This window comes from Anastrepha obliqua, chromosome 5, assembly GCF_027943255.1.
Source record: "Anastrepha obliqua isolate idAnaObli1 chromosome 5, idAnaObli1_1.0, whole genome shotgun sequence".
Lineage (NCBI taxonomy): Eukaryota > Metazoa > Arthropoda > Insecta > Diptera > Tephritidae > Anastrepha > Anastrepha obliqua.
The window spans coordinates 78,691,860-78,707,864 of NC_072896.1; the positions used below are offsets into that span (position 1 = coordinate 78,691,860).

The window sequence follows — 16,005 nt, forward strand, 5'->3', positions numbered from 1 at the left end:
GTGAGAGGAAATTTGGCTGTGACGTCACTTCTGTACAATCATTTCAAATGTATTCACTCACTTATCATCATTCACTGCTCAACTGGCATCTAAGTGTCATTGGTTGATTTTTTTCGTACATCACCAACACAATCTCAGTTTTATTATAAACACACCCCAAGTGACGCCAGTCCATCAGCTGATTATGTCGAATCAGAGCTTACCTTTGAAATCTCTTCACTATGTATTCACATGCTCGTTTAATCAGTCACCGTTCAGACGGCAACGGAGCAGCATGAGTGGGACTGCGTTGACTTTCATATATCACTGTTTTCATAAATAACATGATACCGCCGGCGACCGAACTTGTTGTTCTCGGCATCTGACGGCGGCTCTGTAACTCTAAGATTCTGTCATCGGACGGCGCTGTTGTAACCATAATTGCATATCGCTCAGTGAGAGCTGCCGACTATACCTGCGTTGGATGTAAACTATTCCTCTCCTTTTTGCTCAGAAAACCGCTACTAGCATTCTCAGAAAACCGTCCAATGAGACAATTGCGTATGTACCACCAATGGTACAAGCCGTCCAATGGAACAGGCCCCAATGTACCACTAGTGGAATGTGATAAACCGCTGTCATGACCCCGGTCATGATTCTTTGAAAGAAACTGAGAACCCGTTGACGGTGTGGCCAATTGAATTATTGTTGAATTATTTTCACCACGGTTCAATTTTTCCCATATTTATGCAAATAAGCGCCATTTTCGGCAAGCACTATTTCATTATTACCAACACTTTTTGAAAAGCAATAATTGCTACTGAATCATGTCGCTTACTTGAGGAGGCATCGAAAACTATGAACGAAAATTGGTTTCAATGGTCCAAAAGCGGTGACTTCAACATTATAAAGAAGGGCTCTGTGAAACCAAGAATATTTGAGAACGCGAAACTGTAAACAATAATAGATAAAACCGATACTCACTAAAAACAGATTCCAGAGGGAGACACTGAATATTGCTCTCCAAGATGTTTCTAAACGTTTTAATCGTTTTCACAGAATTTGGAATTAAAAAAAAAAAAATAAACTTAGCACCGCATCAAATATCAAGAATCGAAGCAGAAGCCGAATTTATAATATTTTGCAGAATGATAAAAAAAATGTCGTGCATTGGTTATATGAAGAAAATGCACAACACCGTCAGGAAAAAAATTATCAAAAATTAACAGCATTTTTCACCAGCTTCAAACTGGCGCTTTATTATATTACAATTAAGTGGGTTACAAAACTATCTGCCAGAATTTATTTTAATTCTGGTTAAAAACTTTGAAATTTTTATGAAAATTTGTTGATTTTTTATAAATCTGGGTCAAAGTTTCAAACTTGAATTCTATAAAAAAATAATTGAATTTAAAAAATTAATAAAGAATTAGTAAAAAAGTAGCCGAAATTTGTTAATATGTGCTGCTTTTATAACTTTGCAACGGAATGGATTGATTAATAAAAAGAATTTATCAAAAAATATACAATAGTTGTGTATATTTGTTTCGGTTTTTCGCGGAATAGAGGGTGAGCTCACCCACAAATAATTAGAGCTCATAAATCTAACATTAAACTACACTACTCTTTTTACGCACTTATGTGCACTTGTGCACTCTTAAGTCTCCATTTTTCGCCTAATTTCCAATTATACCTACTACCTTTTTCTACTATTTCTGCTCTCCATGTTACTCCATATGGCACATTTCGGCTTGCGTCTTTCGCCTTTGATCCTTGTGGTCAAGGCCAACAAACTATGTACATAGCAAGCTGATTGCACTTGACCACCACTTGGCAGTTGGCTAAAGCGAAAGTGGCTTCTGTGTGTGGTTAAATCAATAAAATCATAAAAACACGCACACACACACACATGTGCACCTACATCTACATTAATGTACAAGGCAATTTCATGCAATTCCAATGGAAAATGCTCACCTAAACGGAAAATTTGTTGAAATTGATATGAAAGTACTGAGGGATTGTGAGTTTTGTGAGCAATTAAAAGGCACGGCTCATGTTAGGGCTATGTAAGTGGGCATGTACTTTTATATATTATATGTACGTCTCTATGTATTTTTGGAATCATAAACACAGTCGCACAAATAAGGCTCATAGGGAGATATAACATTTGTAGCCGAAAGCAGTGAAAGAAGTATTGATAAAAATATTATTAATATAAGAATATTATTACCATTTGCAGGCTACACTCACACATTTATGCATTTATAATATTATATGTATATGTATTAGGGCGGGTCGATTTAAAAATCGCTCATTGCTCTGTGAAAATCGTATTCTAGGGATCAAAATAAGAAACTTTTCCGAAGGAACCATACCTCTAAAACGATTTCTGATATCCCCCAATTTGGGTCGAACGAAAAATCCCACTTTGACCCATTTAGAGTGCTCCAATCGAGTCCAAATGTATGACCGACCCCCACTAACTTTGGACGGCCGATCCACCCATGCCAGTGGCACACCCCCTGGAACTCCCCTGGGGGGTTCCCCATACAATCATTTCAAAATATCACCATTTTTGGCCTTTACATGAGAAAAGAAACTAAAAAGTTCGACCCAAATTGGGGGACATCAGAATTCGTTTTAGAGGTATGGTTCCTTCAGCAAAGTTTCTTATTTTGATCCCTAGAATATGATTTTCACAGAGCAATGGGCGATATTTTTGCCTCCCCACACATCGACCCGGCCTAATATGTATATATGTATTTACATATATATACTTATACATGTATTTTTGTTATTTATGAGTAAAAAATAATATTATTTCATATACATTTTTTGTGTTATTATTTTCAATTATCATAAATATTAGGGATGCAAATTTTCGGGACTTTATTGATCCCGAGATTTTCGGGATCTTATTCTGCATTAAATTCAATTTAATTGTGCTCTCACATAATAGTACAAAGGTACCCAGTGATCCAAATTTTCGAGATTTACTGATCCCGAAATTTTCTTATTTTTAAATCTCGAAATCTCAGGCCTGTCTCGAATTTAAAAAGCTTACGATTTTATTAAAGTTTATTGTGAAAAATTGTGACACGTGCATATACTCGTATAGTCAGTCTCGTGTAGGTTCTGTAATTCACTTCCGAGTGAACTACCATTTAATTTAATTTATTAACAAGAAAACTAGACTTAAAATTCTACAAACCTAAGCCTTCAGTATTTTATAATACAATTTTTGGTATGGCTTTTATAAAATTGTTTTGAATTACTCATTGAGATCGAATTGGTTTTCCGTGACGCTGGACGTTGGATGCTTTCTTTTATATAAAAAAATGTAGAGCAAGCGTCAAATTGAGAAAATGCACGACACCGCGTCCAAAAAAAATTCTCAAAAATCAGTGTGATTTTTGAGCTACTTGAAGCATGGACTTTATTGATTCATAAAACTGCACACATGAAATTTTTTTAAAAATTCTGAGTAAAATGTTGGAGATGTTGATAACAATTTATCGAATTTTTACAAATTTTACAAACTCAAGTCAAAACTTATCAATATGTGGTGTACGCCTTGTTTAGACCCTGACTATATATGCTATATGTGCTATTTTCAAAACATGATCTAAATTTATTGCACACAAATCCAGCAGATGAGAAACAACTTTCTGTCTCAACACTTGTTGGCTGAATTTTTGATGAAATTGAAGCGCTTTCTACAGGTCTTCCATCACTTCTATAACCACCACCAAAAATATTAATTTCCTTAATCAAAACGGTTGGCATATAGTGACTTTCTATTAACCCTGCTAGAAAAAGCTGTAAGAAATATATCCTTCAGGCTAACTGCTGCAAGTGCTGGCAGCTATTTTTCACACTTTAAAAACTCAATTCCTCACCAAGTACAAACTCAGCTGTTATATGAAAAGGTGTTTCAAAAGTTTAAAACGCAAGCATTGTTGGAATACAACTTTTCTTTCCTGAAAAAAGGATTTTTGGAATGAAAATTTTACTAAATGCGTCTGATGAAAAAAAATTATACTAACCAACCCCGGAATTTGAATTTTCTAGGCCCGGTATTTTCGCATTTAAAAATGATCGGGATCCCGGAGTTCCTCCCCTTTGGGATTGACAACCCCAAAGCATACCTATTTACTCACATTAACGTAGCTCCACAATAGTTTATCTCGCCAGCCCTTTGACATTTTGCATTACAAGCACTTCTAGGTTGGTTGTATAGCATAGGAGTATGCGAGTATTTTAGTAAACCAGTAGTTAAGTAAGTGCCACAGGTACTTTTTTGATTTTAATTATAAATATTTTTTTTAATGTCACAATTAGTTTCATGTGTGGCTCTATGAAAGCCACATTTTGTTAAATTTTCGACAAAGTAGTAGCTGACGCAAGTGGGTCGTCGGAATCGTAGCCTGCCACATACGACAATAACTTTTGAAATTAATAAAATTTTTCTATAAAAAGCAGGCATATGCTTCCTTCAAATGTGTGTAAAAATATCACACTAAAAGATTTATTTAATTTATATATCCGTGCATAATTATATCTAGGATCAAATCCGCAGTCTAGCGCAAAATTTTAAGACCACCGAGGTTGATGCTAAACATATTAAATTTAGGATGTCAAAGCTTTTATTGACGTGATAACTTCTTATAATTCGATTTAGCCGGCTGCATGCACCAAAAAGTGCGGCGTTACCTTGCTCATGCGGCGTTATCTTGCTCATGCGTCGTTACCTTGCTTGAACTGCAAGCGAGAGCGCGGAACGAACGACAAAGAGGCACAATCGGCCCCGCGTTCGGCAACGTTCGACATCTGGCTCTCTCCTACTTGAGTGAGCATATATATGTATGTATATGCGCATTTGTATATAAATTCACATATTTGTATTTGCATATGCCTTCTTCCTGTGTGCATGGTAATGAACCATTTCTCTGTTGAGAATAGGACGATGATAGAAAAAGTAGAAAATGAAAGGGAGTGTTTCGAGTGTAAAGTGTCTTGAAAAAGGCAAATCGATGATGGTGCCTCTTAGTGTTGTTGACTTATTAACGTCTCATGCACAATCGAAATTGAACACATCTTTCATGAATTTGATAAATGTTTCGTAATTTTTCACGTTTGTGTAAATGTAACTTGATCAAATCCAGATTCCACTTTACAGACAACCTCTTTTTTCCTTAAATTTTTTTGAACGAGTATTTATCTCAGAGGATTTTCACGACGAAAAGTATTCAGAAGGAGTGGCCAACATCAGATCGTCAGCCGGCTCTCGGCGATTTTGAAGAAATCAGCTGGTTTGTTAACGTAACCGGGGTTATGACAGCGATTTATTTACCACAGAAGTCACAAAAACTGAAATTGTGCTAGTAATATACGAAAAAATATACGCAGCCAACGCTCATTTTACCTCGTTGCTGTTCGAACGAAGACTGATGGGATGAGTGTAGGAATACGTGTGAATTGAGCAGGCAGAATTCCACTGCCGAGTCGCTGATGACGTGACAATCGAAGTTACTCTCACAATTTTGCTTCGGGTGTCCGAACCGTAAAATCTGTCATCCTTGGAGGAATGCAATTTAGGGAACACGGAATTACTCTCTCAATAATTAATCTCCTACACACCATCGGAATATTTTAATACTTTGCTCAGCTTGTCCTATAAAAAATTGTTTGTGTTCTTACAAAAATTTTAGTAGCATTAAAAAATTTTAAAGCATTTGACCACATCAAGTAGGAAATTTTGGGAGAAGAAAACAGTCAGTCTTACGCTAACGAAACAACCCAGTTTCATGTCCAGTCAAGGACTGTTACTGCAGCAGTATTCATAAAAATAAATGGCGAATATTTTGTGCAGCTGCATGAACAAAAACAAAGATTTCTCCGCAAGTTGTTGGCATAAAAGTTGGCCTAATTGGCCAATCTCTAACATCAGCTTGAGCCATTGTGCATATTAGGGGGACTCTATTTGTCTAGCAGAATTGCACAACAGCATGAAATCCTCCACCAAATGTGCTCGCATTGCACGCCGCAAATATACAATAAAACAATAACAACAAACGACTGGCAGAGGGTTGCATTTGTTAAGCCACAATTTACAGCATGAAAATATTTGTATGTACATGGTTTTGATGTTGCATACTTTGCGGATACTGCAAATCCTTTTTGCTTGCATTTTGGTATTGTGTTTTTGTCCTGTATCTCAGACGTTGCGAAATTCGTGCACCGAGCAAAGGGCTTGCAAGACTAAGTAAGACAACCTATTATATCTCTGAAGAAAAGATCATGAAAGTTCTTGAAATAAGTAAAACTTGTATAAAGCAGACCATAAAAATACAACTTAAGTACATCAGTGAATAAAAATTGGCGTTCAGGACAAACACCGAAAATTATAGAGCAGTATAAGCCAGAATTTACGTATAGGGAAAAAGGATAGCTTTGCTCTAAGCCAGAATTTACGTATAGGGAAAAAGGATAGCTTTGCTCTAAGCCATGAACTCAGGCATGAATTTGCAGCATGCTCTAGTAAAGAAATTTCCTATGCGCACCTTCAATTGTTTCTCTGCATGGGCTACATTTTAGTGGTGGAGGCAGATGAGTACCTTAATTCTCAACCAAACCAGTCTTGAAGTGCAAACTAAATTTAGCAAACTGATTCGCTACCGGAAGATGGTTTGGAATATATGGCGAGGTTTTTAAATAATAAGCTAAATATGTGAGGATCAACCTCTGAGGAAAATATGTACACGGCCGTGGATTTATCAATTCGAAGGGACGGTGCTAAGAGAGTCAAATTCAAAGTTTTGACTTAGTAATATAGGTTTGAATCTCGTGCATGAAATACCAAAACGATAAAAAAAAAGTTTTTTTCTAATAGCGGTCGCTCTTCGGCAGGCATTGACAAACCTACAAGTGTATTTCTGCCATGAAAAAGCTTTTCTTTAAATACATCTGCCGTTCGAAACCGGCTTAAAACTGTAAGCCCCCTTATTTGTGGAACAACATCCAGACGCAAAATTCAAATAATATATACATAAATAAAAGTCTCAATGACCTAATTTACCAAAGGAAGTTAACAAATTTTATTACAAATAATTAATTACACATGCCCTCTTCTTCTCAATTGGCGCAATACACGCTTAAAAGATTTTAGCCGAGTTTAACAAAGCGCGGCTGTCGTTTCTTTCTCGTGCTTACCGGCGCCATCTGGACACACCAAGTGAAGCCAAGTCCTTCTCTACCTGATCTTTCTCACACTGAGGAGGCCTTCCTCTTCCTCTGCTACCACCAGCTGGTACCGCATCGAATACTTTCAGAGCCGTAGCATTTGTTTCCTTTTGCACGATATGCCTCAGCCAATGTAGCCGCTGGATCTTTATTCGCTGCGCTATGTCTATGTCGTCGTAAAGCTCATACAGCTCATTGTTCCATCGCCTGTGATATTCGCCGTCGACAGCTCCAAAATTTCTGCGCAGAATCTGTCTCTCAAACACTCCAAGGGATGCCTCATCGGATATTACCATCGTCAAAGCTTCTGCGCCATACGTTAGGACGGGCATGATGAGAGTCTTGTAGAGTGTTAATTTTGTTCGTCGAGAGAGGACTTCACTACTTTGTCCAAAGTTCCGCTTGTTGGCAAGAGAGATTCTCCGTTGGATTTCCAGGCTGACATTATCGGTGTTAATTCTGGTTCCTAAATAGATGAAGTATTTTATAACCTCGAAATCATAACTGTATTTCCTACTAACAAGAGGTTATTTGTTTTGTCTTCGTTCACCACCAGACCCATTCGTTTTGCTTCTTTATCTATTTTGGAAAAGGCAGAGCTAACAGCGCAATTGCGACATGTCCCTAGTGGTTAAAAAATCACGAAATATCTAAGCATTCAACTTGATTGTAGGCTTACGTTCTGCGCCCCTATACGGCACGCGTAAACAGATGAGGTCACGGGAATGCTAAGCAAACTAATGGCAAACATAATTGACGCCGAAGTAATGCAGAAAGCAATTCCGGAAAGGGAGGCTCCCCAAAATTGGAGAAGATATTGTTTTAGTGGCCACACCACTCAACTTAGTTGACGACGGCTGCTGTAAGTGCGAAGGCATTTTGAACTCTACCTCATCCATCGAAAAACACAACAACAAAAATATTGACACCTATCGAATTCACCACTTTATTAGCAAAACAAGGAGTTCGTGAGAAGAACGGCTCAGTCAATGACAGTCACTGCAACAGCGTTCCTCAAAAGTTTATGAAAAATGTGTTTTTACTCTCAACTGCCAAACAAAAAAGTTTCCAATTTGCTTACAAAGAGCCAATGAAATTGAGAATTATTTAGCTCAACAAAATCTTGAAAAAATTACATTCCTATTTCCTTCCCAATTGACTTTTAAAACTAATCTTCTTAATGTGAAAATTCAATGCAATCTAATGGATTGAAAAAACTGACAAATTCCCCACACAAAATTTAGCAATTGTCAATGGCAATGGAGAAATTCATCAATAAAAACTTTTGGCCAGCATTGCTCGCTTTTCCAACTCATTGAACAATAGAACAGTAAAAACACAAAGCTGAGGACATGACTCACACACACATACATACGCAAACGTACAAAGTTAGCCGGATTAAGGACCAACCAATACACGGGCATGTTTATTTGTATACAAACAAGTACATATACGAGAAAGTATAAGAGTTGAAAAGTTTTCCAATGATTTGGCTACAACTCACCTGTGCCTTGAATAAACTGCAACCAACAATCGGTGACCCAATTTGTTACTGAAATTTCGGGCAACTGGAAATATATAAAAAATAACTACAATAAATAAACTGAGCACTAATAAAAAATAGTAAAATAAAATAAAGTAGAGAAATATAAAATAGAAATATGGCTACTATTTCTCATATGAGGTACTGATGGGGGTAATTTCTCATTTTTTCTTCATGTTTTTGCTTTTTCTACCCTGCAAGACGCGTCCAGATTTTGAACTTCACTAGCGATGGGTACCATAGAATACGAATAACAGAAGTAAGAGCAAAAAACATAAATAAATATTCCGCAATCACTGCTGCAGCAACTCCCTGGCGCTCACTGCACCCTCGAATGTCACATAAAAATGTCAGAATAAAAGCTATAACAATAAAAACAAAATGGCATACAAAGTAGCGTGGCAAATAAAATTTCCAAAATAAAAGCAATAAATAAGTAAACCAAAGAATCAAAATGAAAATGAAAGCAAATAAAAGTGTGGCAATGCTCGAAAACGAACTACAGCTGAAAGTAGAAAAAATTGAAAGTGAAAGAGATTTTTATTTATTTAAAGGTGTGTGCGACCCATCTACACACCGCTGGCAAAACACACACACACACACGCATGCACTCGTAAGTGAGTGAAGTTCACTATGGCAATTGGGTTGCTTATTCCTGCCGGTGCTTTGGTCGCTTTGTGTTTGTTGTAGCACCTCTTAGGTGCCATGTTGTGCTGCCAATAAAATTCACTTGTGTGGCAATAAGGCAAAACTCTCACGTACGCGAAGGCGGCATGGGTTTACTCTAAAATACGAGCGGTAAAGTTAAACAAAAACACAGTAACAACAGCAATAAACAGCGGTGTTGGTCAAACATGACCCCAAAGGCGAGTTATTATGAATAAGCAATCCACACCTACATACCTTTTTTTTTTTTTTTTTTTTTTTTTTTTACGAGGAGGAAGCATCGAAAGCCTGTACCCCGTCAGTGTAGGACTTTAACCCAAACTAAACCTCCTACCGTCCATGTACCGATCCCCTCCCGGTACAACCGTTAAGTAATTCGTCGGGAAGGCGGTTGAACTCTAGGCTCTACGTCAGTTACACTTCACATGCAGTCCGTCAAAAAGTTGCATGTACTTTAATCCTCCCCCAGTTTTGTTTGTTACCGAAGCAAACCACCTCAGTTGGGCCTGTCCACCCCCTCCCACCATACTTGTCACACGACGACTTAAGAGTTCGTTTCTTTGTCAAGTATCGTCTGTTTATCTGCCGCTGACCTCAGATATGTCTGCGAGCTTCAATGCATAGATTATTTGGCTAATTGCGGCCGAGATCTTATCCCACGCATACTTTGAAGACATCATGATGTCCACTATGTTTTCTGGTACTATCGGATCATCTGATAGTGAATCTAAATCCTCTCTGATATTCACAAATCGCGGGCATACAAAAAATACATGTCTTGCATCTTCCTCTTCATGGCATATTCGACATAAAGGCGAATCACGTATCCTAAGGCGATGTAGATACTTCTGGTAGCAACCATGGCCTGTCAAAAATTGCGTTAGCTGGAAATTAGGCTCACCATAGCTTCTATTTAGCCATTTTTCGATTTTTGGGATTAGTGTATAAGTCCACCTTCCCTTTGTCGCGTTTTCCCAACGCTCCTGCCATTTCAGCATGGATGTAGCCTTCTCTCTTTTTATGATCGCGGATATGTTACTGTGGTCCTGTTCTTTCTGCACGAACACTCTCGCTCTTTCTTCCGCCAATATATCTATCGGAATCATGCCTGCGATCACCATTGCCGCTTCGTCAGACGTGGTTTTATATGCGCTTATCACCCTCAGTGCGCAAAGTCTGTAAATGGCTTCGTACGGTCTTCTATATGCTTTTACCTTCAGGGATTTTGCCCATACTGGTGCTGCATATAGCAGGGTGCATGTGATGACGCTAGATAATAGCCTGCGTTTGCTGCTTCTCGGCCCACCCACATTCGGGAGCATTCTAGAGAGCGCACTGAACATTCTTGATGCTTTGTGGGTTACATATTCCGCATGAGGGCCAAAACTGAGCCGGTCGTCAATTATAACACCCAAATATTTGAGCTGACGAGACGATTTAAATGTATGTGTGCCTATGCTGAAAGAGGCTATCTCTGGTTTCTTGCGGGTACTGATGAGGACCGCTTCCGTTTTCTCCGCTGCAATGGATAAACCTACGCTATCCAGCCAGTTTGTTACGGTAGCAATTGCAGTGTTTCCTTTGACTTCGATATCGCTCACCAGTTTAGCTACAATTACGAGAGCTATGTCATCCGCAAAGCCAACGATGTGTACATCTGTTGGAAATGGGAGTCGGAACACTTCATCATACATAATATTCCAAAGCGTGGGGCCTAGCACTGAGCCCTGTGGCACACCTGCTGTAATCTTATACTTTTTTATTCCACCTTCTGTGTCGTATTCTAAAACTCGGTCGCTCAGATAGTTTCTGACAATATTATATATGTATGCCGGGACAGATAGCTTTTTAAGTGCCTTCAGAAGGTGCCCCCAGTCTGCTGAGTTGAAGGCGTTTTTCACATCTAAAGTCACTACTGCGCAGTATTGCTTATCACCGCCTCTCCATCGTTTGCCTGCGATCGCGTCTGTAGCAATCGTGACCACCTTTTGTATTGCCGCTGTAGTAGACCTTCGCTTTCGGAAACCATACTGGTACGGGGATAGTCCCGCCTCGCATTCAGTGTACGGCTGTATTCTGTTGCTAATAAGCCGCTCTAAAAGCTTGCCCATCGTGTCAAGGAGGCATAGAGGACGGTAGGATCCTGGTATACCTGGTGGCTTCCCTGGCTTCGGGAGCAGCACTAGTCTTTGCCTCTTCCAGACATTCGGGAACACGCCTTGCTCGAGACACAATTGCATCACCCTAGCAAATGTCTGGGGATTTTCCAGGATGGCTGTTTTTAATGCCATGTTCGGAATACCATCCGGGCCGGGAGCTTTGCGATCTCCAATCATTTTTGCTGCTTGTACAACTTCTTCAGGTGTTATATCATCAATGTCATTTATAGATGATGAAATGTATGACATTGGATCTGTTTTGCGGTGAGGAAACAGGGTCCGAACTATATTATTTAGCAGGTTAGGGCATTTTACTTGCGGCGCTTTAACAATTTTAGACATTACTACTCTGTATGCATTACCCCATATGTTTTTGTCTGCCTCGTTGCATAGCTGATTAAATGAGGCTGCTTTACTTCGCCGGATCTCATTTTTTAGCTGCTTTCGAAAATTTTTAAAATTTGCCAGCCTAATTTGATGCTCCGCAGTATTCCGTAGTCTTTGGCAGATCCTTCTCTCTCTGAAGCATTTCGCCCTTAGTTCTTTGATTGTGTCATTCCACCAGTATACTTGCTTCCGATGACAGCCTTTTACTTTCCGGGCCATCGATGCTTCGCAGGCTACTATAATGTCTTGCACAAGCCTATTTGCTGCCCTTGCTGCTGAATTCTCTTCTTGTACGCGCTCTATGACCTCGTTTAATACAAGGTTGAATAGAGGTTTATCCAGAGTTGTCAGCCTCCATGCTTGGTGCAGAGAATTACTAGCAGAGATATACTTGTTGTCTTCTTTTCCTTCCGGGATGTCTATAATTAGGGCTTGATGGTCGCTGTGGGTATAATGCTCGCTGACCTTCCATTTGACGCATCTAGCCAAGGAGCCACTAGTAAAAGTGATGTCTATTATGGACTCCTTACTATCTCTTTGAAAGGTGGCTGTTCTTCCATCGTTGGCTATGACCAAATCTAGCGGAGCGAACGCCTCCAATAAAGCCGCGCCTCTGGCGTTCGTTCTCCTACTGCCCCATTCCACTGCCCATGCGTTAAAGTCGCCGGCTATGACGACCGGGTGACGACCTCTCGCAGTCTCTACAATATGATCTAGGAACTCCCGGAACTCCTGAATCGTCCAGCTAGGGGGTGCATAGCAGCACCTATGTTAATGTATATGTGCGCATTTTAAGGCGATGGGGCAAAAATCTTTCTGAGAAAGCAGGAGCAGGAAATTATGACATATGAAACGTTTCGAATTCTTTCTATCATTGGAAGCTGGATTTTTCGGGCACCCTCAGTTGAGTACTTCACTTGAGTACTGCTGACATGCTGAGTCATAATCCACTGATTGTGTGGGGTTGAAGTGCGAATATATGAGACTTTAGTGCTGAAAACGGTAACCCATAAACGGCAACCAAGTAAACAGTTTTACTATCAAAACAAAATAGATTTAATAGTTAAGAGTTAGAGTTAAATAAAAGCAAAAATAGAATAAAATAAAATAAAATGAAACGAAATTAAATTAAGTAAATAAAATAAAGTAAAATTACATAAAATTAATAGGACTATGAATAAGTTCGTGCGTTTTTTTTCGAAATTTGAAACTTTATTGACGTAAAATGGTTACAAATTTAATATTCAAAGTATTGTCCATCGCTTACTACTACTTTTTCCCATCTTTCTGGCAATTCACGGATTCCCTTTGTGAAAAATTCGGTCGGTTTTGCCGCAATCCACGAATCGATCCATTTTTTGACTTCATCGTAATTACGGAAGTGCTGGTCAGCCAGGCCATGTTGCATCGATCGGAAGAGATAGTAATCGGATGGCGCGAGGTCTGGACTATACGGCGGGTGGGGTAGGACATCCCATTTGAGCGTTTCTAAGTATGTTTTGACCACTTGTGCAACATGTGGCCGAGCATTGTCATGTTGCAAAATACCTTTGTCGTGTCTATCGGCGTATTGCGGCCGTTTTTCTCGCAGTGCTCGGCTCAAACGCATCAATTGTCGTCGGTAGACATCCCCCGTAATCGTTTCATTCGGTTTCAGTAGCTCATAATACACAACACCCAGCTGGTCCCACCAGATACACAGCATAACCTTCAGGCCATGAATATTCTGCGCCGACGTCGATGTTGAAGCATGGCCAGGGTATCCATACGTTGCCCGACGTTTTGGATTGTCGTAATGGACCCACTTTTCATCGCCAGTCACAATTCGATGCAAAAAACCCTTTCTTTTGTGCCGTTGAAGCAGTTGTTCGCATGCCATAAAACGGCGTTCAACGTCTCTTGGCTTCAATTCATACGGCACCCAATGGCCTACCTTTCGGATCATTCCCATGGCTTTTAAACGTTTGGAAATGGTTGATTGATCAACTCCCAAAGTTTTTGCAACCTCTTCTTGCGTTTGAGCCGGATCTTGATCGAGCAATTCCTCCAATTCGGTATCCATGAACTTTGGCGGCGCACCCTCGCGTTCTTCGTCTTCCAAGCCAAAATCACCACTTTTAAAGCGTGCAAACCACTTCTGGCACGTTCGCTCAGCTAGAGCATGCTCACCATAAACTTCCACCAAGATACGATGACTTTCGGCTGCTTTTTTCTTCATATTAAAGAATTCCCCGCAAAAACACATTATTTGGCACGAAATTCGACATTTTCAAGTGTGGTAAAAATATTGTTGTTTACGCTTCAAATAAAAAACTTATACTGACGTTTGTGCCTTACGACAGTAGCTCTCCAATGAATGTTTGGAAATGTGGATCGATGGAATAATAATCAAGTTACGCCATCTGTTGTAAAACCGCACGAACTTATTCATAGTCCTATTAAATCGTATTTAAATATATAAAGGGTGGTTAAATTTCAAGGGCCGATATTGAATGTGAACCACACCTAAACGTCAAGTTTTTTTCTGCATTCCATTTAACATTTTTCAATTTCAAACTCACTCAATTTGAACCTTTGGAAGATACACAATCGAGCAACGCGTTAAAGTTATTCAGGCTTATTATGAAAACGGGCGTTCAAATCAAAATGCAGATCGCGCACTGATGAGGCACATTTTCACCTCAGTGGACTAGTCAATAAGCAGAATTGCCGCATTTAGGCGAATGATAATCCAAGAGTGATTGCCGAAAAACCAATGTACCCACAACAAGGTTGCGGTTTATGGGCCGGCGGCATCACTGGGGTGTATTTTTTCCAAAATGAGGCCGGTCAGGCAGTTACTGTGAATAGTGCTCGCTATCGTGAGATGATAACGAATTTTTTATGGCCCGAATTGAAAGATATGGATGTGGACGATATGTGGTTTCAACAGGACGGTGCCACTTGTCACGGAGCTGACGAAACAATGGCTCTTTTGCGCGAAAAATTTGATGGCCGAATAATCTCAGGTCGCGGCGATGTCAATTGGCCGCCAAGATCATGTGATTTGACACCGTTGGACTTCTTTCTTTGGGGTTATTTGAAAGAAAAGGTGTACGTCAATAAGCCAGCAACAATTCAAGAGCTAAAGGATGAGATAATTCGGCACATTAACGGCATAGAACCTCAATTAGGCCTCAGCGTCATCGTAAATTTGGACTATCGCCTGGAGGTGTGCCGCCGAGGCCGCGGTGGCCATTTGGCCGATATTTTGTTTCGTACATAATTGATCTATACCAATATTATCATAGTAAAGAGAAATGACAACAATTTCTTAAAAAAATGTATTTTATTCAAAATCAACACCGGCCCTTGAAACTTAACCACCCTTTGCATCTTGATGTTGTTCCACAAATGGAGGGACCTACAATTTCAAGCCGACTCCAAATGGCAAATATTTTTGTGAGGAGCTTTTTCATGGCAGAAATACACTCGGAGGTTTGCCATTTGCCTGCCGAGGGACGGCCGCTATTAGAAAAATGTTTTTCTTAATTTTTGGTATTTCACCGAGATTCGAACCGACGTTCTCTCTGTGAATTCGGAATGGTAGTCACGCACCAACCCATTCGGCTACGGCTTCGTTTAAGCAAATTTAATTGTGTGAAAAATGTAGTATTTTCCAATGGCAGTATACAATCGGTATACTTAGATAAAATATTTGTAAAGTAACTCAGTAGTTTTGTAGTTGAGTTGTAATACAGAAAATTGAGTGATTATGTTCTAACGATAAAGTATAATAAAGTAAAATTAAATTACATTAAATCTAATTAAATTAAAAGCAATTATTTTAAATTAAAATAGATTAAATTGTAGAACACAATCTAGGATCCTAACCACTAGGCCTAACCTCAATCCAACCCAGTTGTATTTCGAGTTTAATAAAGGCACTGGGTCTGAGTGAGGCACTGCGATGAGTAGAGGGTTTTTTGGTCGAAGTACAAACCTCAAAGCAGTCTAGCCTAATCTAAAATGTAATATTATATTAAATTG

General features: G+C 39.4%; 2 protein-coding genes across 6 annotated transcripts in view; one reads left to right on the plus strand and one right to left on the minus strand.

The window, feature by feature from the left end:
• The window catches only part of LOC129246875 (uncharacterized), a 316,754-nt gene that overhangs the window by 260,805 nt on the left and 39,944 nt on the right, over positions 1–16,005 (minus strand). For both annotated transcript variants that reach the window (XM_054885578.1, XM_054885580.1), the window contains exon 2: positions 8,726–8,789. The gene's annotated coding sequence lies outside the window, so the exon portion shown is untranslated. The remainder of the gene's footprint in view (positions 1–8,725; positions 8,790–16,005) is intronic.
• The window catches only part of LOC129246873 (protein eyes shut), a 306,316-nt gene that overhangs the window by 248,190 nt on the left and 42,121 nt on the right, over positions 1–16,005 (plus strand). The window lies entirely within an intron of this gene.